This window comes from Mustela nivalis (assembly GCF_964662115.1).
Source record: "Mustela nivalis genome assembly, chromosome: 5".
Classification (NCBI taxonomy): domain Eukaryota; kingdom Metazoa; phylum Chordata; class Mammalia; order Carnivora; family Mustelidae; genus Mustela; species Mustela nivalis.
The window spans coordinates 91,828,309-91,856,282 of NC_139024.1; the positions used below are offsets into that span (position 1 = coordinate 91,828,309).

General features: G+C 43.5%; 1 protein-coding gene and 1 pseudogene across 4 annotated transcripts in view; both read right to left on the reverse strand.

The window, feature by feature from the left end:
* The window catches only part of RCAN2 (regulator of calcineurin 2), a 267,998-nt gene that overhangs the window by 149,207 nt on the left and 90,817 nt on the right, over positions 1 to 27,974 (reverse strand). The gene's annotated exons all lie outside the window — the stretch shown is intronic.
* LOC309865142 (heat shock cognate 71 kDa protein-like) lies at positions 3,129 to 27,762 on the reverse strand (annotated as a pseudogene). Its single transcript has 7 exons — positions 27,607 to 27,762; positions 24,801 to 26,075; positions 24,294 to 24,586; positions 23,876 to 24,021; positions 23,423 to 23,493; positions 15,363 to 15,446; positions 3,129 to 3,340 (listed from the first exon to the last, which is right to left on the reverse strand). The product of its transcript is annotated as a heat shock cognate 71 kDa protein-like (transcript).

Consider the following 27,974-nt stretch of genomic DNA (forward strand, 5'->3'; position numbering starts at 1 on the left):
GTCTCTCTTTCTCCCTCCACCCCTGACCTCAGTCCACCTTCACCCACTATCACCTTCTCCTCTCTCCCCTAACCTTAGGACCAGTCCCAGACCTATCCTGGATACTCAGGGGAAGTCTATCCCTTGATGTTCCAGCCAAAAGATGCCATCACAGAACATCCCTAAAATTCTCTTCCACTGTGCTAATCCAGGGGCGTGGGTCATAATGCTGCCTACATCATAGAACTCAACATCGATTATAATTATTTCATTGTTCCCCCTAGCAGACTGTAAGCTCCTTAAGGCAGGAACCATGTCCTATTCATCTTGATCTCCCCATAGTATAGCACAGTGCTTAGCATATAGAACACATTTATTAAACGATTGGCTACATGTACCAGCGCCCAAACCTGCTCTGGGTCTCCCAGTACCTATTACATCAAAACTTCTTTTATTTTTCACCTGCTATGCCCTCTACCAGAATACCTTACCCTGGTTTTTCATGCTTAACAAATCCTTCCACCTTCCTAGGTCTCTCCAATTGCTTCTTTCTCTGCATTTCTATGGTCTATCTGGTACTATTATTTTAACATATCATACACATTGCTCTAGCTCTTCAACAGAAAATAAATTTTAATATTTTAGTATCTTATTCCACAAAGCATATATATATATATATATATATATATATATATTCCACAAAGCGTGTATATATATATATATATATATATATATTTATTCCACAAAGCATATATATATATAGATATATATATATATGCACACACACATATACATACAAGGGATATATATATATATATATACATATAATATATATGTAAAATGAATATAGAGAGAGAGGGAAAGAGAGGGAGGGAGTGATGCTTGATATTTATTATATAAATGAACAGATAAAATATGAGGCTGGTGAAACATTACACCCACAACCACTTTCAGCCTTTTGAATTTAAAAATTCAGAATTTTAAAAATTAAAAATGTTGTTTTCATTTTTTTTAAATTATTTTATTTTTTTATTAACATAATGTATTATTTGCCCCAGAGGTACAGGTCTGTGAATCATCAGGCTTACACATTTCACAACACTCACCATAGCACATACCCTCCCCAATGTCCACCACCCAGCCACCCTTTGCCTATACCCCCACTGCCCAGCAACCCTCAGTTTATTTCATGAGATTAAGAATCTCTTATGGTTTGAATTTTATTTTTTTAAATGGTTTCTAGATTACATAGGTCTGACACTACAAAGGAGCCTAAATTTTGTCAATGAAAATAAATAAAAGCAGTGTGAAAATTTTACCCTCTCTAACTTTATACTTAAATTCATGAAGCTTGCCCTTTTTTGCTCGACATAGCCCAGCATTTTTCCTTTTCTTTATCAAACCATATTTCTAGCAGTACAATTCGGAATCCAAAGAAATGCACTGCATATTTTTCAGATAGTTAGGAAAGAAGAAAGTAAACACCTTTGCTGGCGAGGAAAAAGATGTCACATCTGGTACTCACAGTTTAAAGTTCAACCCCTGAGAGTCCATGAAAATCACCACATGGTTATTTGGAAAATAAAACTGGCCCAGAATGCTATTCCCATACATATTTCTTGGGCTTGGCCTCTTCTTCCAATTCTGCCTGTCTCAGCCTGCATAGTTTTCTTCTCACACACAGTCATGATCATGTCATTCCCGAAGATCGTAACTTTCCCTCATTCATAAGCCTTCAATGGCAACCCATTACTTGTAAACTAAAGTTTATATACCTTTCAAAACCTCAAATGTGGCCCCTGTTTTCTTTCTGGCATTTTCTCTGCCCCATACACCAACTTTATCAGCCCAATTTGCCATTCTAGGCAATCAACACTCCATATTTATGCTTCTCTGTTAAGGTTCTGCAAACTTCTTTAGTAAAGAGCCAGAGAGGAAATGTCCTGGGCTTTGCAGGCCATAGGGTCTCTGTCAAAACTACTCGACTGCCAATCCTAGTGCAAACATCACCAGTATGTAGGCAATACATAAAAGAATGGGTGCATCCACAGTCTGAAAAAGCTTCACTTACAGAAACTGAACTTTAAACTCCATACCATTGGGGTGCCTGGGTGGCTCAGTTGGCTAAGTGTCTGCCTTCAATTCAGGTCATGATCCTTCTTGGGTCCTAGGATCAAGCCCTGGGTTGGGCTTCTTGCTCAGCAGGGAGCCTGCCTCTCCCTCGGCCTACTGTTCCCCTGCTCCTTCTCTCTCTCTCTCTCTTTCTTTCTGACAAATAAATAAACAAAACCTTCAAATAACAAATAAATAACTTTATTATCATTTTCACATGTCATGAAATGTACTTCTCTTGACTTTTTTCACAACGATTTAAACCTGTAATTCCATTCTTAGAACCCAGACCACACATAAACATGAAGTCGGCCAGTTCCGGCCCACGGGCCTTAGTGTACGAACCTTTGTTCTAGGGCATGCCACCTGTCTTGCCTGCCATGTCATCTTTTCTTCTCATCTTTCATACTCCAGTGCATAGCTCAAATACCATACTTACTAGAATAGATGTCAGTTCCCCTCAGAGGTTCCCCGTGCTTCTTCCCTTCTGCTCCCCAGAACCTTTTGGTTCTATCCCTGAAAAGAACCTGGATGCAGTCAGTTTTGCCTGTTGTTATGTACCAGATCACTAGGTAGGATTCTCTGTGATCCCGCCTCTAACTCAACTCTTGCCCCTGCTGCACGATGCCTAACACAGAATCAACACTCAGTAAATGTTTATTTAATTGTAAAACCCAATTCCTTGTCTCTTTCCAAATCCTACCTAGAGAAGTGATAATGAAGTCAAACCAGAGTGCTGAGACCACACAAGCTGGGCTGAGCACATCATAAAGTCTGATGCCACCACTGAGGCTGGGCTGTAGGCCACCTGGTTGAAGGCAAAGGTGACAGTTAAAAGGTCTCATCAGAAAGGAGGAAAGAGACCACATTAACAGAAGCAAAGTTTTGTGAAATTTTCCCCCTGGCATTAGGTTTTTAAAAGCATTTGTTCATGTGGAAGTTTGTGTAGGGCATCTGGTGACAGGGAAGGTACTGTCCTGCATGACAACACAGCAAAAAAAAAAAAAAGAAAAAAGTGATTTTTATATGGCTGTCTCTCAGAACACCTTGGAAAATGCAAAGGCAATCCCATGAGGAGAAAAGGTCCCAAGATGCTGCTTTCTGGAGCTCTGATTTGAAACCACAGAACTGAGCACATACTCAAGGTGGACTCGGGGGCCCCCATCCTCCAGCCCATCTTCCTCAAGTTCGGAGACCCACGGTTGATAGGTTGGAGGTCCCAGGCTAGATCTCTGGCAGGAGATGGCATCTAAATGAGAGGGAAGGTAGAACTGGCATTTGGAGGGGCGGGGATACACTGTGCCCCAGCCAGAGGCCCAGGGGAGCCTACTCACAAAGGCACTGGCGGGCTCGAAGGTGAAGGCTGAATGCACCTTCCCTGCTGGTTCAAGGATTTAATTAAGACCCCAGAGATCTTCTCCAAAGAGCCTTGTGGAGACGACTCTAGCTTGGAAAATGTTCAGAAGGGGCAATGCCCCATCCTGGCAGGAGGAACACTTCCATATGCTTTTTTAACATGACTAGATCAGAGTAGCATAACTCCCGGTGGAAGAGGCAGGGTGAGTCAGCTGTGAAGTGTAGTTCCAAGTGAAAGAACAAGAGACTTGGTGTGCAGAGTTATTTATGATTAACTCACTGAAGAAGACTATCAGAGCCAAGAGCCCAGCTGTCTCTTTCTGGCAGAAGTTAGCTAATGGGGCAGAGTGCCTCTTGAGGTCACTCCCGACTTGTGCTATCAATACAGCTTAGTTGGCATAAATAAGGATCTTACTTCCTGCTTGTTAAGAAAGCATTTGCATTCACTCTATCTAAAATTGTATCAGCCTATTAGGAAACAAGTTACAAAGATGGAGGCTACCTTTTGGCCAGCCTGGGAGGTCAGAGAGGAAAAAATAGTAGAGCGTAGTAGTTCAGAGCACAAAGTGGAGAGCCAGCAAGGCCTGGGTTCAAATCCCTGTGTGACCACTTATTAATTATATAGCCTTGGCTTACTCTATCTGCTCTGTACCTCTATTCCCGCCTCTACACATCATGGTGCCCATTCAGAGAGGCTGAGATTGGCCTCACAGATGCCATGAGTTTCATGACTTGTTTATAGTCAAGCCCTGTCATTTATAAACTGCTTCTTATGAGTGAATAAACATGAGACAGGGAATGGAATGTGATGAAAGACAACTTAACGAACATTACTCAGCACTGACAGCTGGAGATACAGGCTGCTCAGAGAATCTAGTAGATACACGGCCCCAGGCCTAACTAAGCCACTCAAAAAGGTGGTAGGTCTGATTATGACCATCATTCTGTGGCTTAGGCTTAAAACACGGTCTTCTGGTATAATGATCCTGCCCAGATAGAAATGCAGGGTTTATAGGAATATTAACCCACTTGGGATTTATGTAAATACCATAGATACTGGGATGTAGACTGGAGGATGGTTCAGTGAGTCCATATTCTTGGAATATTTACTCATAAAGGATGAGGCCAGCAAGAGCTGCCGTATTTGGTTCTGCAGGTTGCACACTGCACAAGCTTCCAGGCACCAGTCACGTGAATCAGGAGGCCCTGAGGGTTATGGAGTGTACAAATCAATGCAGCAGCAGCCCTGATAAACAGTGCTCACCTACAAAACCTTGCTCTTGTTGAAGACATTGAACTCAGAAGAGAAGTTTCTTAAGAATATAATCGGTACCCTATGACCCAGCAATTGCACTACTAGGTATTAACCCAAAGATACAGATGTAGTGAAAAGAAGGTGCCCCTGCACCCCAGTGTTCACAGCAGCAATGTCCACAATAGCCAAACTGTGGAAGGAACCGAGATGCCCTTCAACAGATGAATGGATAAAGAAGATGAGGTCCATATATATAATGGAATATTCCTCGGCCATCAGAAAGGATGAATACCCACCATTTGCATCAACATGGATGGAACTGGAGGGGATTATGCTGAGTGAAGTAAGTTAAGCAGGGAAAGGCAATTATCATATGGTTTCACTCATACATGGAACATAAGGAATAGAGCGGAGGACCACAGAGGAAGGGAGGGAAAACTGAATGGGAAGAAATCAGAGAGGGAGACAAACCAGGAGACACCGTAGTCTCTGGGAAACAAACTGAGGGTTAGAGAAGGAAGAGGATGGGGGTTGGGGTAACTGGGTGATGGGCATTAAGGAGGGCATGTGTGGTGATGAGCATCTGATGAATCTGATGAATGAATTCTGATGAATGAATCTGATGAATGAATGAATCTGATGAATCACTGACCATTACATCAAAACTAGTGATGTATTATACAGTGGCTAGCTGAACATAATGAAAAATGATTTTAAAAAATCTTTCTGAAACTATAAAATAAAAACCCATAATTGGTATCCATTTTGAGGAGATGTTTGACTATAAGTTGGCTTATCATGGGACAGAGAATTATTCCTTTTGGAAAATAGGATTGATTATACTTTGGTTCTATCTACAGGATTCTGAACCTCAAGTACACATTGAATCAAATCATTTGACTAGGAACAGTGGCCTGACACATGAATTAGGCCTCCCAGGGTCTGGTAGGTGAATAGGGACCCAAGGAGCTTTGTAAGTGTCATATGGTTACTCAAGCAAATGTGTTCTGATCCTAGCTGAGAGTGCACAAAGATCTATGAAAGAGAAGGCAGGGGAGAGAGCATCACAAATCAAGGAAGAAGAAAGAAGTCTCCACGAGGGCGGATGGGAGTTTGCTCGTTTGGGGTATGTGAAACATGGGCTAGAAACTAGACAATAAAGAGCCTCCTTGCTGCTGGGGAGGAGAAGCTGACGCTTTCTGCCACCACACTCTCCAGTCATGAGACACCAGTCTCTGAAAATGATTACACTGCTCTGAGTCTCCAGAGCACCATTCACAAGACAGAAGCTTCTGGAAAGCACGGCGAGGAACCACAGCTACATCAGCTCAGTGACAGTGAACCCCAATGATCCTGGGAATAGAACATAAAATTATAAGCTCCAGATAAATGAATCGTGAGGGTTTAAAATATTTTTTCCCTGTAACTCATTTTAGCTCAGGCAATCTCACATAATCCAGTTACAATATGTGCTCATGTTTCCTGATGAATGTGCTTTTTATGGTTTTATAATAGGTCTAAGGAGCATTCTCATGGAAATGAAATGATGTTTGGGGGATTTGAATAATTGTCTCATGATTTAAGCCTGACTCATTATTAAATAAAAATACTAAGCTCTCCTCTCCTTCCTCCTCACCCTGATCTGCGGCCTTAATGGCGTCTCGTTCCCAGGTAGAAAATCAAAGCTTTAGAGGAAGTAGGATCATAAGTGTGAATGTTGTTATTGACAGTGTCCCTATTAAATGTAATTAAGCTGCAGGAAATACTCATTACAGATCACCATGTCCTTGGGACTTGCCCAGGTATCTGGGGGGAAGGATTGCTCAACACTTTTTCTCACAGTTCAGCGGGCAGCAACATTTCTGAAGCTGAAGGACAGACGCCTTTGAAAAAATTCCTCCAAAAAGATGTCTCAAAAGGTATATATTGAGTTCAAATGCATCTGCTTCTGTGGCTCTCCCAAAATGGCACTTTTGTGGCATCAAAAGCAAAGAATGTGACCCCTTGTATCAGGTCAGTACATATCTTTGGCCTCTTCTCTGAAATTTTTGGCACAAGATGCATTTTGGATTCCAGAGTCTTCCAGATTCTGAAAGGAATTATGATGGGTGTGCTATAGACCACCCCTCACCCAGAAAGGTGTGGGACATCTCCTGGGATCTAACAGAGTAAGGTTTCCACAGTAAACTATACGAATGGTCACACCAAGGGGTAAAGAAAGATGATGCAGTCCAACCTCAGTGCAGGTAGGGATTGGCTGCCAAGTGAGACGGTGCCAACCTACACGGGAAAATATTCAGGATTCAGAGCTTTTTGGATTTCAGTACTGAGCCGATGAGGGACGGATGACCCGCCAAACGTTCACCAGTGTTCTGGCCAAGCAGCGGAGCAGCGGTTCTCAAAGTGTGGTCCCTGGACCCATGGCATTAGCATCTCCTGGGAATGGGTTAGAAACAGAAATTCTCAGATCCCACGCCAGTGACTTACTAGATCAGAAACTCTGGAGTTGAGGCCCACCAATCTGTGTTTAATAAGTCTTCTGGGGGATTCTGAAACCCACCTCAGGGCAAGAACCATTGCTGGAAAGGTTCAGCATAAACACTGGTCTAGGAGTAAAGAGAACAGAGTCCTGGTTAACTAGCTGTGACACCGAACTTTTAAGGAAATCAATTTCCCACCTGCCAAGTGGGGGCTAAGTCTACCTCTCCTTTTTGTTTAGCAGGGTTGTTATGAAGAGGTAAAGAGACACTGCATGCAAAAAGGCCTTATAAACTATAAGGTACTATGTATATACTATAGTTATTTAAATAAGAACCGTAAGAGACTCTTAATCTCAGGAAGCAAACAGGGTTGCTGGAGGGGAGGGAGGTAGGAGGGATGGGGTGGCTGGGTGATGGACACTGGGGAGGGTATGTGCTATGGTGAGTGCTATGAATTGTGTAAGACTGATGAATCACAGACCTGTACCCCTGAGGCAAATAATACATTATATGTTAATAAAATTTAAAAATAAGAATAAAACAACATCAGTATTAAGTGGAACAGAAGTAAGCTATCAGGTCAAGAATACATAATAAGAGAAAGTAAGTAAGTTAAATATGGAAAATGGCACTTACGTGCCTGGAAAAATGACATTAAGAAAAATGCTCTCACAATATATTTCTATTCTGGGAGACCCCAAGTCATGTTCTCACTCAGTTCACAATATAACATGACAATGTGCAAAGAGACTGAAATATTCAATGAAGTATGAATGCGAATGCATTTCCATATGCCCTACCCCAAATCCTTCCAGAAAAGACTTGAGACAAGTTTGAAAGATAGGTGATGTTCTGCTGTTTGGAGCAAAGAGAACAATCCGCAGAGGCAGATAAAATAACGGAAAGAGCCAGAGTCAGGAAACCTGACTTCTAATCCCAGCTCTGCTGCCGGAGAATGGGGTGACCTTGGGCAAGTCCCTCTGTTCTCTCGGCATCACCTCCCAGCTCTGAACTCTGCTTTTCTAGTTCAGGTGTCTTAACTGCCGCTTTTTTTCCCTCTCTAGTTCCTGGAATTAAACTCTACAAACTGAGGGCAGGTGTGAAAACACAGGAATCCTGGGGTGCCTGGGTGGCTTAGTCGGTTAAGTGTCCATATCTTGGTTTCAGCTCAGGTCATGATTTCAGGGTTCTAAGATAGAGCCCTATGTCGGGCTCCATGTAGGGTGTGGAGCCTACCTGAAAGTCTCTCTCTCCCCCTCCCTCTCTCCCTTCCCACTTTCTCTCACCTTCTAGAAAGAAAGAAAGAAAAAGGAAAATGCAGGAATCTGGTGAGAATGAACATGAGATGAGTTGTCTCCCATTCCATAAACCCAGGGCGGAAGCAGAAATCTAAGCTGAACTGGGTTTCGGGATATTGAGCCTTTCTGTAGTAATCCTACTATAGATCAGGCTCCATCTTACACACAAAGATTTTTATTTGCAGTGGCTCTCCCACAATGGCTATTGATACTATGGAACAAATAGTCTCACAAAGGAAAGCTCAGTCCATACAGGAATTCTCTTCTTTTCTGTGCCCACAGTCCAATGATGCAACTTCAGCCAAGGTCACTTCACCTGTTCTGACCTACTCACCTTGGATCGGGGGTAACAGCATCCAGCTGTCCGATCCAGACTCTTTGGCACTTTGTCTCTCATCTGTCAAAGTCATGAATTCAAGGGCTTTCTTGGCTTCAACAACTACCCTACACAGTAAATAGCCCTCTGAGACATTGACTGATATTCTCTAACTCATGCTTTCTAGTTTCTACATGCTCATGTGGGAGGAAATAAAGTGAGGTAGTGAAGGACAGGGTCCGTTGGACATCAGACTGCCTCCCAATAGTTAATTTACACCTTGGTTAATTCAGTTAACTTCTCCAGGCTATGATTTACACATTTGTAAACTGGGAATACTAGAAGTCCCTTTCTCACAATGTGACCAGGAACATTAAATTCTACTCTTCAGTAAAAATCTAGACCACTACCTAGAACGATGCCTCACACAGCAAGAGCTCCTGATGCGAAATGTGGTGTCCGTTTTCTAGCTGTTCTCCAGCTTCCCTCGTGGAAACTACCTTCAACGACGTCCTAGAGTCCTCCACAAGCCGTGGTGAGACAGCAACCTTCCCCACCTTGGTCCAAAGCTCACCATTCCCAGAAGAACGAAAACAGTTCCACTTGCACTCTCCTGAACTCAAGCTAATTCAGAGGCACGTGTGCAAATGATGCAAAGCCAGCAAGATCCAGGTGAGTTTAGAGATATCACACTGCCTGATCTCGGGCGGTTCTATTAATAAAGTGCTCTGATGCACAATTCCGTTTAAATGCTGCTGTAGTCCTCTTGTGTTCTCCTAAGATTTCTGTGTTTCTTAAGCAAAAAAGACCACAGGGAAAGGAGTCTAGACTATAATGTCAAAATAAATTCTAATTGTAGATGAACAAAATGCTCTGTATATGGAAATGGAAAGCAGATTTTCTATTACAATTGATTCCTGGAAACACGTAAGGAAAAGAGAGAGAGAGAGAGAGAGAGAGGAAGGAAGAAAATAAAAGAAAGGAAAGGAAAGGAAAGGAAAGGAAAGGAAAGGAAAGGAAAGGAAAGGAAAGGAAAGGAAAGGAAAGGAAAGGAAAGGAAAGGAAAGAAAAAAGAAAAAAACCAGCCTGAGAAAAATAAACCTCTCTGACAGGCTCAGTGTGAAGTTACTTCCTACAGCCTGTAGGTGGCAGACTTGGGTCTGCGGGGTAATTTGTTCACCCCTCAACAGCTACAGGACCAGAAAGGGCTTGGTCCCCAACCAATGCTCAAACAGTACAAAGCACCTCCGATATGCAATATTTGGTGCTAAATGCTATGTGGGGAAATGGACAGAACCAGCCTCAATCCTCTCATAGTCTGGTCAGAGAGAGAGAGACAAAGCTGGATCAAGAACTTGAACACAAAGTAGTAAGTAACAGAAGTGGTGAAAGTGGAGACAAAACACCAGAGGAGTTTATTTTAAACACCTGGAGAAGCAACCAGGGAAGGCTTAGTGGAGGAGGAGGCACTGGAAATGTGCCTCAAAGAGAGGAGAGTTTGGAAGAGGAGACTGAGAGAGGAGGGCCGCCGGGGAGTCAGACACAGCCTAGACAAAGGCTGAGAGGGAGCCAGCCATTTCGCGGCTTCTTCCCAGCCCTCACACCTTCCAAAGTAAGTAACTCTTTGGCACCACTTCTTAAATCTTAAATCTTTCCTGTTGAATGAGGAAAGTTTGAGTCCAAGTGCAGAAGCACAGTTCTAGTCTGCTGGGTGTTCTTCATTCCCAGTATGATGCCTGGGTCCTGCTACTCGACTCAAGCTTACTGAATACACAAATGAGCTAATGAATGGGTGTTCAATATGGTGGCCACTGGCCATTTAGTCAAACCTAAATTAATTAAAGTAACATAAAATTGAAAAAGTCAGTTCCTCGGTTGCACTAGCACTTCTTCAGAGTTCAGTTACCACATGTGGCTAGTGGCTACCGTATAGGACAGTGCAGATACAGAACGTTTCCATCATCACAGAAAATTCTACCGGTCAGTGCTACCTAGAAGGTAAGAATTATCTCAAATGTTAATAATTACTGAGTACAGTTTTCTTAACTATCTCTGTATATGTTTTATGGTTTCTTCCCTTGATTTTTTTTTTTTTTTTTTTTGCCTGAATGTGCTGATCATTTTCTTGTTGCTCCCTCACTTCGTTAGTCTGCTGTAGATTCAGTGTGGATCACTGGTTCCTCGCACTCCTTCCCAGGCTTCCTAGAAACTGGATACCTTAGCAGGAGTCTGGGTGCAGGAGGAAGGGGAAGGTCCACCTCCATACACTCCCCCTTCTAGGCTTTGGGAGGCATCCCTGGCAGTGATTGCATTTTTCCATATTCCCAGCAGCCTCCTCTGAGGTTCCAGGACCTGCCGGTGGCTCTAGTGGTGGGGCCTGGGGACTTCACAGCTTCCCCGTGGCCCTTTGGCTCTGGCAGTGCGTCTAGCTTCCTGCTTTGTTAATTTCAGGTTGCCTCGTGGCTTCCTGTTTGGTTCCTCAGCGCTTCACACCTTTCAACTAGTTCCCAGTATTAAATTCCTTCTGTTGAACCATCTGGCCTGAGGTCTGTTTTCCTGCCTGGACGCTGACCAATCTAATATGCTTCTCCAGACACCACATTTGAAGACAAGCAGTTATCAATGGAAAACTGGCAAATATGGACTGTCTTTGCAGACAAGAAGTAAATCCTGAAGGTGACCACATTCCCACATCTTGGTGCACCATGATTAGTATTAGTTAGTCTTACAGAGGACATGTCTATCTTCCTAAAGTCCATTTAATTTGTTAATTTTTATTTGCCCTTATTCTATTTTGTAGAGAAGGGTACCAAGTCTCAAAGAGGCTACATAACTCATTTGATGACAAACAGATACAAAAAAGCGATCTTCAAAGACAAGTCTGTCACTTGACGCTGAACAAATGAGCTCCTGCACAAAAATAATATATACTATGTGACTCTGCTCACATGAACTTCTAGGATGGGCAAAGCCTATCTGAAATAAGTCAAACAGTGTTTGCCTCTCAGTGATGGGGAGATGAACTGGGAAGTGATACAAGGGAGCTTTCTGGAGAAATGGTCTTTGTGGTGAAAGGGGGAGGGACACACAGCTGTATAGACATTTGTCCAAATCGTACAGTTAAAATTTCACATTACGGGGGTGCCTGGGTGGCTTAGTGGGTTGAGCCTCTGCCTTCAGCTCAGGTCATGATTCCAGGGTCTTGGGATCGAGCCCCATATCGGGCTCTCTGCTCAGCAGGGAGCCTGCTTCCCCCTCTCTCTGCCTGCCTCTCTGCCTACTTGTGATCTCCTCTCTGCCTACTTGTGATCTCTCTCTCTCGCTCGCTCTGTTAAATAAACAAATAAAATATTTTTTAAAAAAATTCACATTACGGTGCCTGTACAAATTTGTAAATAAATTTTAAACTGGAATAAATGAAATATTTAAATAAATATTTTTGTGTCACAAACAAAACCCTGAAAACAACCAATCTCATGAAACATGAGGAATGAGCAGAATCACAGATCCAAGAAGAAAGGCAGAGTACTTGGAACAGCAGAAGCTGGGTGACGGGGCTCATTATACATGTTTGAAATAGTCCCTAATAAAACATTAAAAACCATCAAAAGAATCTCTAGGTTTCTCTGGCTTTAAGGCTCAAGCTTTTCCTACCAAGCACTTTGCACCAAAACCTTTTGCAGGACATTCAGACACGGGAGGACGATTTTTACCCAAGGGAAATACCAACGAGGGGTACAAACCCACAAGAAGGGGAAAAGGGCAGCCAATCAGAGAAGCCACAGCTTCCTACAACATGCTGAGGAACTGCTTTCAATAGAAGAGGCACCATGGCCCTACTCCACGTTTGCACCATTTCTATCACCATAAATAATATTCAGTCTGGAAACAGCCGAGCACGATTGCTAGAAGCAAGGAGAAATGCAAAACATATGAAGATGTGCAAAGGAGTCAAAATTTTAGAAGCCGAAACCGTTGTGGGCCACTTTGGAGGAACGTGAAAAAAAACAAAAACAAAAACACACACACCCAAAAAACGAAATAACAACCAAAACAACACAAATAGCCAGAAGATGATGATCAGGCAAATACTAATTATTTAAAAGAACAGCAAAATGGCAAAGGCTCCCTGTGACGACAGGATGCGGTCTGGACGCTGCAGGAGGAAGGCAAGCCAGATTGTGTGCGCACTAGTGGAGAAGCTTCATCTCCCGTCCCTCCAGGCTCCTTCTCTGCACGCTGTTGATAGCAACGTCTCTGTAGCTATCTGCGCTCCTCCTGCTGTGCCAGACCTCCTCCATTTCCCTCTTGCTGTTCCCTCTCACCGGAATGTCCTTCTTCTCTTTCTGTTCATTCTTTCAGACTTAGCTTAGCAACTACTTCCCTCCAGAAGGGTGCCCCGAATAGCAGGTGCCCCACCCCTTCCCACCATGCTCCCATGGTGCAGGTGACAGGGACATGATCTGCTCAGGTACCAGCCTCCCCACGAGTCCATCCTCTACTTCCCCACAGCCCCATCCTGGGCTATGCATCTCTCTACTTGCAGGACCGCTTTTGGGGCTTCAGACTCTGCAGGTGCACAGTGAGTGTTCGCTGTAGTCTTACAGGGCTATTCTGGAGATGGTTATTCTGTGTGGCTGGTGAGTGCCAAGAAAACGAGGCAGTGGCTTGATAGCCTTCCTGAGGTTGCTCGGGACTCACCAATGTCCTCCACCTCCTGTCCCCACTGAGGAGGAAAGTCATGCCTCCACTTAGTTTGCCACGTTCTGACGGAGTGATATTTCCAGTGGGTAGAGAGAGCCTGTCACTAGCAGGTCAGACAATTTTAGGGATGGAAGCTAAAGGAATGATGGTGACATTCCCCTGTCACATAATAAAAAAAAGGGCTTTTGTCAAACATCCTCCTCAGTGATCCTTTAGCTTAGCTGTCATTATTTGAGACCAGGTAAAACTGAAAAACTGACCAGACCACTGTCTTTGAACTAATTCTGGTTAGAATATTTAAGTTTTAAGTGTCTGCTTGATGTTACAAGCAAAACTGTTGAAAATACAATCACAGGAAACCCAGAGGGAGGGGGTTTTCATGGAAGCTGATGTCAGAGAATGATCTTATTGAAGTGGGAACATCTTGAAGAGAAATCAGGGTGCAGAGGGAACACAAATTCTGTGCCCCTGACTGCGAGGTTGTGAAATTGTCCCACCTGATACCTTTGTTCCAAACTATGACTATTCTTTAAATCACAGACAAATGGAGCACCAAATATTCTGTACGAGCAGGACAATGTTCCCACAGTACCTGTGGTCCTTCCAGAACACTGGTTCAAACCCTAGGGCTGAGGCTTTCTAAACAGAATATCCAACCTTTTTTTAACCTCGCTTCGCATAAAACACAACTATAGTGAGGTTCTCCATGGCATGTGATGTTTGGGATTCTCCTACTTTCTTTTGAGGCTTTTTACAAATGGCATTTATGTTTAGCTATTGACCTGTTGTCATTAAAAATCAAACCAAAACAAAAAAACTGCGATTGCTGTGAATGTCCACTGCTTGGCAGAAGTCCAGCTGAGTGGTGTTAACCTCGTTTCTGTTAAGAGGACGAGACTCTCAGGGGCGCCTGGGTGGCTCAGTGGTTTAGGCCTCTGCCTTCAGCTCAGGTCATGATCTCGGGATCCTGTGATCGAGCCCCACATCGGGCTCTCTGCTCAGCGGGGAGCCTGCTTCCCCCCTGTCTCTGCCTGCCTCTCTGCCTACTTGTAATCTCTGTCTATCAAATAAATAAATAAAAATCTTTGGAAAAAAAAAAAAAAAAGAGGACGAGACTCTCGGGGATTGGCTTAAGGGGTTGCTGGGGATGACTTCAGCTAGAGGCCCAAGAAGTAGGGAGACGGAAGCAGAGCAAGTCGGACCCAGAAGCAGTGAGACTCCCGGAAGCACACTGATCCCGAGAAAGCGACTTTCTCCTTCTGTGTCCTGACCCATAAAACAGCAATAACAACAGCCCCCTTGGATGTAGATGAGTGAGAAGATGTATGTGAAATGTCCGGCAGGGTTTTGAGATCTCATGGCAGCCATATGAACGCTGGCAAGGATGAGAGTCTCTGGGGACAGCCCTGAGCAAAGGAAGTTGAGGCAAAGGCCAGCCAGGCCCCCAAACCATAGCTCCTGGGTCAGAAGGGGGTGGTGGATTCCGGGGGCACAGGCAGCCTGACCCATACCTCAGCTCCATTTCTCCAACGCCCAGACTTGGGCGAGTTTCACAACTGCCCTGTGCCTCCATTTCCTTGTTTGTGACATGGGGTTAATAACAGTACCTGCACTTCACAAGGGGTTGGAGGGAATGATTCGGGTCACAAAAGCAAAGTGTCTGGACCATAAGGAGTCCCCAAAGATGTAGCTGCTCGATGGCCACTGATGGACAGGAAGATCATTGATGTTCTCAGCCCAGAATGTTCAGGAAGAGTTATGGTACCTGGCTCTGTTAGAAGCTGTGTGTGCAAATGGTGGGGAGGGAGGGGGTCTTTGCTTAGAGGTTGATGTGAGTCGCAGGGTACACTGCCACCTCTCACCTTCTTCAGGGGCAATCCGCTCTGCTCCCAGGGCCACATCTCGAATCTTGAGAGCAAGAGCTACGACAAGGCTCTCATTCTGTCCTAAGCAGAGCAGGAGCGAGATGGAAGGAGAAGCTCGGAGGCTCACAGCTCACTAAACTACCAATCACAAGAGTACTGATTATTGGAAGAGGTCAACTCAGAGGACTGCAGCGGGTCAGAGAGATGACAATACAGTGTTTATTATGCTCGCCAAGAGCACAGGCAGAGAGGCGGTGGGCAAGGAAGAGGGTCCCGATGCAGTGTAGATGCTCAGGAATCATTGGCTGCGTGAACAGATGAATGAAAAATCAAGATTTAGGAAGCTTTCAAGAGGCTAAATTCTAGGTCAAAAATCTAGAGGCAGTAGAAAGGGGATACATGCCAAGCTTTGCCAAATGGCGGACATTTTACCTCGTAGAAATAAATGCAACAAAGACTCAGGAGATGTCTCAAGGACAACAAGCTTAACAGATAGTCGTGTGATGTGATCTACACAGTATAGACTTGAGACATGTTAGGAAGGTCAGAGAGGAGACAGACCCCCTGGAGCTAGCCAGGGCCACGTTCATGGAGCCCTGCCTTCTTCCGTGTTTGGACAATGCTCTGGTGCTCTGGGTGGTACAAATGCAACACTGTGAGAGTCTGGAAACTCTACCACAGCGGAAGCAACTCAGCGGACTGATAGTTCTTCATCTGGAAAAAGAAAGAAGACTTAGGGGCATGAAAGCTGACTTGGACTATTTAAAATTTGAAGTACCATCTAGCAGACGATGAATCAGCTTTCTTATTAAACGGAGCACGTACATATTGAATGTCTCTATGTACAAAGTACTCCTTTGTACAAATAGGGACTGCTCACCACTTCTGTGCCAGGCACTGTCCTGGCACAGAACATGAAAGGTCTCTGCCTTCATGAAGCGAGCATGGAATGCATAGTAGGAAAGACAGCCAATACGCAGGTCAACAGAGAATAATTTCTGGAAGGATCCAAGTGTATGTGATGTGTGCCTCACATATTTGCCTTCAAGTCTAGTAGGATGTGCTGCTTCTTTGTGGTCCCGTTAATGAGATAAAGATAGACTGTAATTCAATAAGAGGAAGAAATTTCTCCCAATAGAGGATGGACTCTGTCAAAAACTAGTAAATTCTATCATTGGAAACATGATAAACAAAACCTATGCGGCTGTCTTTTAGGGCTGTTGTGGGGAACTGCTAAGTATGAGTTAAAAATGGATCAGTGGTCCCAAGTACTTTGGATTTCCTAGACCAATACAATTGAAAACATGGCAGGTGGGAACACAGAATCACCCAGTTTTTATATTCCTAAGTACATTAATAGAAACCCTCCTATTATTAACATCTTCTTATTTTAAAAAGGTCATTTTTTAAGGACTTACAAAGAGAGAATGACACAATATCAGAATAAAAAGTTCTCTAAGTAAATCTGGTTATATTAAAATTTCATAACATTGGCCTTACTTTTCTAATTTTGCAACAGACCATCAAAAATCTCATCAGCCTGAAATAGTCCAGAGCCTGGAATTTGAAAACAGAACCAGATGACCCTGAAATTCTTCCTAATAGTTTTCCAATGATTATGCACTACCGCAATTTAGTACATTTGTTTAAGCAAAGCAGGGGCGAGATGGGAGGTGGTTTTGGGGTTTTGGAGCTGGGATTTTCGAGCTGATGTCTGAATTTAAGGCCATGGCTCAAACGAGCTATAGGAAAGCTATTAAACTTTCAATTTCGACTCCTGTGACAATGGGAATAATAACATTACTGACTTGTGCTGTAAGAATTCTCTGAGGGGCACCTGGGTGGCTTAGCCGATTAAGTGTCTGACCGCGGCTCAGGTCATGATCCCAAGGTCGGGGGATCGAGTCCTTCTTGGGGCTCCTTGCTCAGCAGGGAGCCTGCTCTCCCTCTCCCTCTGCCTGTTGATGCTTTCTTACTCACTCACTCTCTGTCTCTCATAAGTAAATAAATAAAATTTTAAAAAAAATCCACTCAGATGATGCAAACAGAGTACTCAAGGCGGCAAGTGGAATACAGTAATTGTTCAATAAAAACATAGCAACTGCCTCTTTTTGTCAGATCTTGTGTCGCAAATGGTGAGATAAGGAGCATTTCTTAGGGATAATGGGGTCAGGACACAGCATTTTCTAAGTATTCAAATTCTGCATGAAGAAATAGATCTCCTTGTGGTGCCTGGTGGCTCGGTGGTTGAGCATCTGACTCTTGGTTTCAGCTCAGGTTATGACCTCAGGATTGTGAGATCGAGCCCCAGGGCTGGCTCCATGCTGGGCGTGGAGGCTGCTTCGAATTCTCCCTCTCCCTCTGCCCCCTCCTCCCACCGCTCAACCCTACTTGTGCATGCACACTCTGTCTCTCTTGAAGGAAGGAAGGAAGGAAGAGAGGGAAAGAGAGAAAGAAAAAGAAAGAAAGCAAGCAAAAGAAAGAAAGAAAGAAATTGCCTTCTTTAGCATGTGTACTTGAAACCCTGCCCCCTACTGGCAGGGAAGCAGACAAGCATCACAGTTGGTTCCTAAAAGGATGGTTTTCTCTTCCTCCACGTTATTCACATCCCTGAGCTCCCACCTCCGCCTTCTGTTGCCTACCTTCTCTGGCACTTACTGGCTTCTCCAGCGAATGCCTGACCCCTTACTACTTTGTTTCTTGCCTCTTGGAGCCTCTTCCATATTCTTTCTTTTTTTTCTTTTTCTGCTGTATTTTAGCTTGTCTTTATTTGTCGAGTTTGGTAGTTGGTGGAGCCTCCTACATTCTCTCTTCCACCTGCCTGTTTTCTCCCCAGTCTATCAGCGGTATGGCGGCCCCTCAGCTCTTCTCCGGTCTGCCTGCTGCCACCCGCAGTGTGGCCAACACGGTTAGCAAGCTTTCAAAGCAAAGCAACAACTCTTGCTCCCTTTCTCTGGTAGGCAATGGAACATGTCTGAACGCTGAGCAAATGCAGGTTCTTAGGCTTTCGAGCTCAAGTCCGAAAGCTAAGTGACACGGCAAGATGACTTATGTTTGAAAGCTGAGCCACCAGTCAGCCCTCCAAGGCTCATGCTTTGTGACAATACCTTGCAGTGTCTATGCAAAAGGATACATTGTTCTAACAATAGCTAATGCTTCTCTTGTTTGGTAAGGAAGAAACACTGTGTTGTTATAAACAGTGATCAGATTTAAGTCCTTGACAGGTGCTGAGCACCCTAGAATTCAAGAACTCAGTTCGTCAGCAGCAGCAGTCAATCTAGACCAAAAAAAAAAGTGCCAAAATAAGGTCTTCATACACAGGTCTTAACCAACAGACGTCAGTGGAGCGTCCCTGATTTGGCATTTGCGTAAATTAAAATGTGCTGAATAAGTCCTGCATTACTTTTCATTAGTGCCTATGCCAGGTCCACATTCATGACTTATTAGTTCAAAAGGCAGCTGGGCACACTAGAAGGAGAGAAGCGTGGTGCGATATAATTCTTGAACACAGTCCAATGGATAAAAAACTGGTCCCAAAGTTAAGACATTCAGAATCATGCTGAGATTTCTTATTTTAGACGTGGGTTATGTAGAACTGATTCTCCGAAGAATCACCATCTTAATAGGTAAATGGAAGTTTCTCCCTGTCTGAGATACTGTTAGAGGCTATTTTTCTTGCTCTTTAAAATTTTCTCTATAATAAGTAGGTCACAGGGGACCTTGTGGGATACTGTAAGACCTTTTGCTTTTATCCTTAGTGAAATGGGAGCCAGTGGAGTGCTGTGAGCAAAGGGGAGAGAGGATCTGCCTTACTTTTAAACAGGACCTCTCTCATTCTTGTGTGGGGATCAGAGCAGAAAAGGAAGACTATTTAACAGGCAACGGCAATAATCCGGGTAAGGGATGATGGTGGCATGATCTACCAGGGCAGAAGCAGTGAAGAAGGTGAAAATGGTAGGAATCATTTCTTTTGAAGGAGCAATAAATGGGGGCTCCTGGGTGTCTCAGTCGGTTAAGCGTCCGTCTCTTGATTTTTGGCTTAGGTCATGATCTCAGAGTTGTGGGATCAAGTCCCGTGTCGTGTTCCATACTCAGTGCAGAGTTTGCTTAAGATTCTCTTTTTCCCTCTCCCTCTCCCTCTCCCTCCCACCCCACCCCACACATGTTTGCTCTATCTCTCAGATGAATAAATAAATCTTAAAAAAAAAAAAAAGCAATAAATGAATTCCCTGATAGACTGGTTGTGCTTTGCAAGAAAAAGGGAAGAGTCATGGATGACTCCAAGACTTTGGGCCTGAACAACTAGAAGGAAGAGTCACTATTTTCTGAGATGGGGAACATCTGAGAGAAGTAAGTAGCCAGGGGTGGTGACAGGGTGGTGGTGGGATGGGTCATGAACTTGACTTTGAGAGGCCTTGACTTAATTAGGGACACCAAGGATCAGATAAAGTTCCAAGCTGGGATCTCAGAGCAGAGAGACAGGTCAAACCCATGGATTTGAAGGCCATCACTGTGTCCATGGTCCATACACCGTGAGAAGGGATGGGGCTCGGGAGAGAAGAAAGGTAGATCCAAGGCTGAGTCCTGAGCACTTGCACTTGAGGTTGAGGAAAGGAAGAAAACTCAGCAAAGGAGCAAGTGCAGGCCTCAAGTAAAGTAGAATCCCAAAAACCAGATGGAGAAAACATTGCAACAAGGAAGGATCAGCTGTGTTAAAGGCTAAGCTCTTAAATACATGAAAAAAAAATTATATATGGAGTCAAATTCTTTTACTCCCCTCAAAATATTTAAATTCTCAAAATAAAATACATCTAATATTGATTACACATTTCAAATCAAAATCTCAAGGCTAATTCTTCGATACCCCATGCCGGACTATTTCAAACACCTCTAATAACACATAACTACAAATGAAATTGATGACAAGATGCATCCCTGAGGCTACAGAGACAGACTTCTTTCATCACATCTCTGCTTCCTTCAGCATCTTCTGTGGGTTGTACAGTCATTTTTCCAATTGAGGAAGAAACATTTCCCTTACTGGGCATGCCACACTCTCTGGGTCAAAGACTCAGGACTGTGACACACTTCTTGATCTGTCAAATTTAGTTACAAGACGTGGGATCTAGGCACTGTATTTCAAAGCCCATTCTGCCCAGATTCCAGATGAACAAGATGGTCCTTTCTAATTGTTTTCTTCTGTGTGCTTTGTCAGCAGGGTCCCTATGCCCAGTTCTTCCAGCTACAGTTCGTTTGCTACATTTCCTAGAATATATTTCTAGTTACGCCTTAGACCATTTTCTTTTTTTTTATGGTAAGGTTACTTCAACGTTTTATTACCTAATTTAGGTAGAAGAAATTCTGCACGTCTAATCAAGTGGCAGCCAGTTTCTTCTCCCCACCTCAATTAGATTCACCAAATGTCTTTGTTCCCTGATTGAATTCCACATGCTCTCCCTGTTCTTCTTGTCTGGATCTTGGCCATAGTTTTAGAATCACTTTTATTAACAGGAGAAGATTAAATTGAGGGTCTGTGGAAGCATCAGAACCAAGCACAGATTAGATTTCTTTATTCCATCGCGTAACACTGAGGGATACTGCTGCGGAGTTTGTTAAAATGGGGTTCGGAACCGTAAAGGAGGCACAGGTTACCCTTAGTTAGCTGTGAGGACACCACACAAAAGAGCTATGGACCCAGAGATGTGGGCTAGAGGAACCATAAAGGACAGTCTGTAACACCTCATGCGTTCAAAAGACATTTACTTGGCACCTTGGCATGGAGTCAATGTCTGTGCTCCCCCAAAATTCATATTCTGAAACCACACCCCCAAAGGGATGGTCTTAGGAGATGGGGTCTTTGGGAAGTTGGTAAGTAATCAGGTCAAGAGGGTGGAGCCCTCACGAATGGGATTAGTGTCCTTTTAAGGAGAGATGCAAGAATTTGCTCCATCTCTCTGCTCTCCACCATGTGAGCACACAATAAAAGTACGACCATCTGCAAATCAAGAAGGGGACCCTGGCCAGACACTGGATGTGCCAGCACCTTGATCTGGGACTTCCCAGCCTCCAGAACTTGTTGGTTGATTAAGCCATCCAGTCTGTGGTATTTTGTCCTCACAGCCCAAACTAAGACAACCTGCCATCTGCCTGGCACTGGTCTGGGCGCCAGGCAGGACTGAGATGCAGTGGCTTCCACGGGCATGGCTGAGCTGGTCCATTACAGCTGTGTCTATTCTGATTGGTCAATCATCGTTCCTCACGGGCTGTTACATGGACAATACAATCCCTGATGCTAGAGGTACTAAAGTGAATAGGATACGTTTCTGTCTTTGAGGGATTTTTGTTTGTTTTAATGATTTCCAAGAGACAACTCTCCCTTCCAATCTCAGTTACAGCAACCTGGGTTGCCAAAGTAAACAGTAACGTTGGATACACTTTCTAGGCTTGTGAAGTTACTCTGTTTAACAAAAAATGCCCGAGTATGACTTATGTAAGTACACTTAATGTCACATTCTAAAACTGACAAAATTATAGAGATGGGAAACAGATCAGTGGTTGACAAGGGTTGTGGGTCAGGGGAGGCCAGAAAGGATCACCCACGGTAGCTCTGGTCTGGTGATGGGACAGTTCTCTACAGAGATTGTGGTGGGTACACAAATCTCTACAAGTGAGAACATTTCATAGAAACACACACATGCACACACACACACACATACACACAGTGAATATATGTAAAATTGGTGAGAGCTGAGTAACCTACCTCTGTAATCTAGTATAGTCCCAGTGTCAATTTCCCGGTTTTAATAATACACCCTAGTTAAGCACAATGTTACCTTTGGGGAAAGCTAGAGATAGGTAGGGTACATGGGATTTCTCAGTACTATTCTGCAACTTCTTAGGAGTCTATAATTATTTCCAAAAAAAAGTAAGAGAAAAATCACGTATTCATTCATTCATTCATTTGAGACAATAATAATAGACCCTTTATATGTAAACAAATTGATGTCCTATGATATTAAAAAGTTTCCATTTTAAGTCAACCCTTCTGTCCCAAAGTACCAATAATAAACAAGTAATTTTTGGTGATCACCCAAGCCATGCATCCTTATCTAGCTATGAGTTATCAATGTCATATCTTTATATAACATATTTGATTCATAAAATTAGTATGTGTACAAATCTTTTAAATTTTGCATTCTCTTTCATATAGAAGGTCTCATACTAGGAAAATATCCTACGAGTAAATAGGCTCATTATTTATACGCAACAAAACTTAGGAATAAGTACATTTATCACAGCATAGTTTATGACGGCAGAAACCTGGAAATAATACAAATATTCAATTAAGAACACTCTGACAGACACCCAGAATTGACAGACTGAAGGCAATCAAAATGTTATTGTAGAAGAATACTTAGTAATCTGGAAAGCTGCCCTCAATGTTTGGCTAAGTGAAAAAAAAGTCCTTAAACAGGGTAAGAACAGTATGTATACAATGTATTTACAGAGGGAAACAAGAGATATTTAAATGTTAATGGTGATTTTTCTCTTTGGAATGGCATTACAATGGTTCTTTTACTTTTTTGAATTACTTCAATTTTCTAAAATGTCTACAGGGAAAATTTATTACATTTGTAACAAATGTAAAATGAAAAAAAATAATGCATACACTAAACCCAGTTCTGTATAGACCAGTGTTTTTCAACTGTGGTGAGTGGCTAGAATTCTAAAGATGTATTCAAAGTGGTCCGTGACTTACGACTATGAAAATTTTCAGTGTGGTGTTTTCATTAAGATGACAAACTTAACATAGTGATATGGACATATTTTGGATAGGCTGGACGATCGTCGTGTATTAGAGATGACCAGTGCCCATTTTGCATTTATTTTTATATCTGCAACATTGACAAATGCTACTGCTCTAATTCTCACAGATTAACGAGAAAAGAAACAGAGTCAAATGTAACAGGCAATGTATTTGCAGCTAGTAAAGGCCAGGGCCCACTGCACAAATTAGGGTTTGCAGAATTTCCAATAGAGAAAGTCCTAGAAAATACCAGGCATGCCAAACTCAAAAGAACTTGTGTCAGCATTCAGTACCCCATTCACAATGTGATCAGTGATTAAACTGTAGCAAAGAGTATCATCAGTCACACTAAATTAACCAGTATTTTATAGCGCTTGTTTTTAGTTTTTTATTGTATTTGATGCTTTGGCCTATGTGAAAGCAATAAGCATAGGGATTTCGTGCCTATTTATTTGATTTTCTGGTGCCAATTTTAAATACAGTTTTATTTAAGACATTGCATTTTCCACTTACAACACAGTGCTTCTAAAGTGAAATGTTTACTTACTTTCCCTGCCCATATATTACATATTTAAGGATGAAGAATGCCCAGTTTATTTGCTATAGCAGCTCAACTTTAAAACTGCCATGGAAATTGCTACAAATTTGGGTCCTAACATTGTTCAAATGGAGCAATGCTAGACATCTTCTCAAGTTGGCTTACCCAACCTCTTCTATGGTGGGCCCAGGGGAGGCAGCACCAGAGGGAGGGGCTCTACCCTCAAGAAGCCCACAGGCATTCCTCCTGGCATGCCTTGCAGTCTGGTACAGCTTGGTCAGGATGGGGATGCACACTTTCTCCAGCTCTTTCTGCTGATGTTAAGATTCTTCCTTCTCAGGGCGCCTGGGTGGCTCAGTGGGTTAAAGCCTCTGCCTTAGGCTCAGGTCATGATCCCAGGGGCCTGGGATCGAGCCCCGCATCAGGCTGCTCAGCAGGGGAGCCTGCTTCCTCCTCTCTCTGCTTGCCTCTCTGCCTACTTGGGATCTCTGTCTGTCTAATAAATAAATAAAATCTTTAAAAAAATTCTTCCTTCTCTGCAGTCTGCCTCTTATCAAGGCAGTTAAAGATTCCATTTATGAAGAATCTTCTGTCTGTCCTCATTGTTGATTTTACCCTGAAGTTTTCATCTTCGAGAGTTGGGTTCATGTTGCCGGGACAAGATTCAAGGGCATTCTTGGAAGACACCTTGTCCCACTGCTTGTCCTTTTCTGCTTTGTACTTCTTAGCTCCCTGAACTGTGTGCTCAATGCCTGCCTTGCTGAAGCACCCTTTGCCACTAGTGCTAGTAATCTCGTCCTCTTTTCCTAAACTCTTATCCAGAGCAGACACTAAGGATGCCATTAGCATTAATATCAAAAATGACTCCAGGGGCACCTGGGTGGCTCAGTGGGTTAAGCCGCTGCCTTCGGCTCAGGTCATGATCTCAGGGTCCTGGGATCTAGTCCCACATCAGGCTCTCTGCTCGGCGGGGAGCCTGCTTCCCTCTCTCTCTCTCTGCCTGCCTCTCCATCTACTTGTGATCTCTCTCTGTCAAATAAATAAATAAAATCTTTAAAAAAAAAAATGACTCCAACAGAGGGAGCGTCACGGGGGTCGGGAGGTATGCCTGTGAGTTCAAACTTGCTAACTAGGTCGTTGTCCACGGTTAGGGCACATTCCCATTCATAAACCTGAACCAGCACACCAGGCTGGTTGTCAGAGTAGGTAGGGAAGGTCCTCATCTGTATGGTAGCAATGGTAGTACTGCACTTGATGAGGACATCATGATTTTTCCAAAAGTTTCAAAGCCAAGAGAAAGAGGAGTGACATGCAACAGCAGGGAATCCTGAACATTTTCAGATTTGCCTCCAGACAGGATGGTGGTCTGGACAGCTGCACCATAAGCAACAGCCTCATCAGGGATGATACTCTTATTCAGTTCCTTTCCATTGAAAGAAGTCCTTTCCATTGAAGAAGTCTTGCAGAAGTTTCTGAATCTTGGGACATGGGTAGAACCACCATCAGGACAAGATCATTGATTTGACACTTGTCAAGCTTGGCATCCCAAAGGACTTTCTCTACAGGGCCCAGGGTGCCATGGAACAGGTCAGCATTTAATTTTTCAAATCAGGGACAAGTCATAGAGGCATAGAAGTCAAGTCCTTCACACAGAGAACCAATGTAATACTGGCCTGGGTGCCGGAAGACAACGAATGCTTAGCAAGCACACTCGCCAGCAGTCTGGAGGTGACAGACCGCCCTCTCATTCTTGTGGATGTTCTTCTTCTGTTTGCACTTGAACTTTGCAATAAACTTTACAATAAACTTTGCAATGGTTGGCCATCCAGTTGCCAAAGTCTTCTCCAGCTAAGTGGGTGTCTCCTGCTGTTGATTTGACCTCAGAGATCCCATCTTCAATGGCAGGGACTGAGACATCAAAAGTGCAACCTTCTAAGTCAAAGATAAGCACATTCCTGTCAGCTCCAACCTGTCTAAGCCTCTGTGATTTTCTTCATTTTTGTCAAAACCACAGAGGACACCTCTTCTTTCCCTTAGACCTTAGGCCTGCCAGCATCATTCACCACCAAGAAGGGCCAATACTTCGGATCAGATTGGACAGCAGCAGCATTGAATCTGTGTCTGACCAGGCATCTGACGTCAAAAACTGTGTTGGTGGGGTTCATGGCAACTTGATTCTCTGCAGAGCTGATCAATGGTTTGGTGGTAGTAAAGATGACGGAACTTGTAGTGTGCAGTTTCCCTGATTGCTGGGCAATTATTTCCACTTTCCCGTGCTGGAAGACACCCACACAATCTTGGTGCGAAGATCTATGCCAACTACAGGTCCCTGAGAGGTAGTTGCTCCTACATGGGCCCTGCTCAGCTTGCAAAGAAAACAGCAATCTGGAGAGCTAGCATGTGGCTCAATGAGATCCTGTTGCCTATTGAGTTTTGTGTTGTATTCACTTAAGGACCATATTGTGAAAAATATTAAATTGAAGTCAAGAAAATCTTGTTCTTTTTAGAAGTGCCTGCACACTGTCCAGTTTTGAGAAGCACTGTTCTAGAACCAAAAAGGCTCCCCACACACGAACGCAGTAGCTTTAGAAGCAACATAAACTCAGGACACTGAGAGGTCCTTTCATCTCGTGCACTGACGCTCCTAACAGCATGTCACAGAGAAAGGGATCCAGCTCACAAGCTGGTGGTTGTATTATTTGGAACCTCAAATACATTTTTCTTACTCACAGAAATTATATTAAAAACCATATTGGGATTCCAGAGTAGTTGACCAAAGTCCTTTTATTTATTTATTATTAATGATTTTATTTCTTTGTTTGAGAAAGAGAGAAAGAGAGAGAACAGGAGAGAGAGAGAGAGACATAGATTATGAGCAGGGGGCAGAGTTAGAGGGAGAAGCAGACTCCCTGCTGAGCAAGGAGCCCGACGTGGGACTCAATCCCAGGACCTTGGGATCACGACCTGAAGCAAAAGGTTGATGCTTAACCGACTGAGCCACCCAAGTGCCCGACCAAAGCCCCTTTAATATAAAATGTTCCTAGGCCAGAAAGAATGATGTGTCCTGGGGTCCATTTTAAAAGATACGTTTTCCTTTCTCTTTTTATTAGACCAGGAAACATTTTATAGCAGAGATTTGGGGCTACCTGTCCTTATCTTCTACTTCATTCTAGCACTACCTCTTCCTCAAATCTAGCAACTCTTCCTCTAAAAATATTCCCTGCTCCAAAACAAGTACTCTCATACATAGAATCGCTCATAAGTTTACAAAGAACTTCACATGGCCTGTCTTCCTGACTCCTCATATCACAGCAGCCTGATAAATAAGCATTAAAATTGTCATTTTGTAGAGAGCAAAACTCAGTTTCAGAGAGTTCAGGTAGCATTCCTGTGGTCAAACAGCTAGAAACAAAGTAGGCCTGAAGTATAAGTGCTTGACTCCAACTTCCAGAGTTTTCTCCTCCAATCTATAACAACTCACAACTGTTTTTTCTTTCCTAGATCCTTAGGAGGGAAAAAAAGGTTTAATTAACAAAAATTGCTTCAAAATGGCTAATAAACCCTTAACTCTCTAATATATTTGCATTTTCAAAGCGGAGAGCCCAGCTGCCAAATCTGCAACATGGAGAGAAAGATGTATTCCTAGGGTTGACAATTACCACACACTCTGTGGTTTGAGACAATAGAAATACATCCTCTCACATCTCTGAAAGCCAGGGGCCGGAAGTCAAGGTTTGGCTGGGTTGGTTCTTTCTGGAGGTTCCAGGGGATCATCCCCTTCTATGCCTCTCTCCTAGCTCCTGGGGCTGCTGGCCATCCTTGGTGTGTCTTGGCTGGTAAACACAGCACTCCGATGGCTGCCATCCTTGGTGTGTCTTGGCTGGTAAACACAGCACTCCGATGGCTGCCATCCTTGGTGTGTCTTGGCTGGTAAACACAGCACTCCGATGGCTGCCATCCTTGGTGTGTCTTGGCTGGTAAACACAGCACTCCGATGGCTGCCATCCTTGGTGTGTCTTGGCTGGTAAACACAGCACTCCGATGGCTGCCATCCTTGGTGTGTCTTGGCTGGTAAACACAGCACTCTGATGGCTGTCACCATGCTTCTCCCCCTCCCCTCCCCTCTCCTCTTCTCAGAACACTTGTCATTGGACTTGGTGCTCACTTTAGTCAAGGATGATCTTACCTTAAGATCTTCAACCTAATTTTATTTGCAAAGACCCTTTTACCAAACAAATTCCCATTCACAGGTGCTGGATGGACT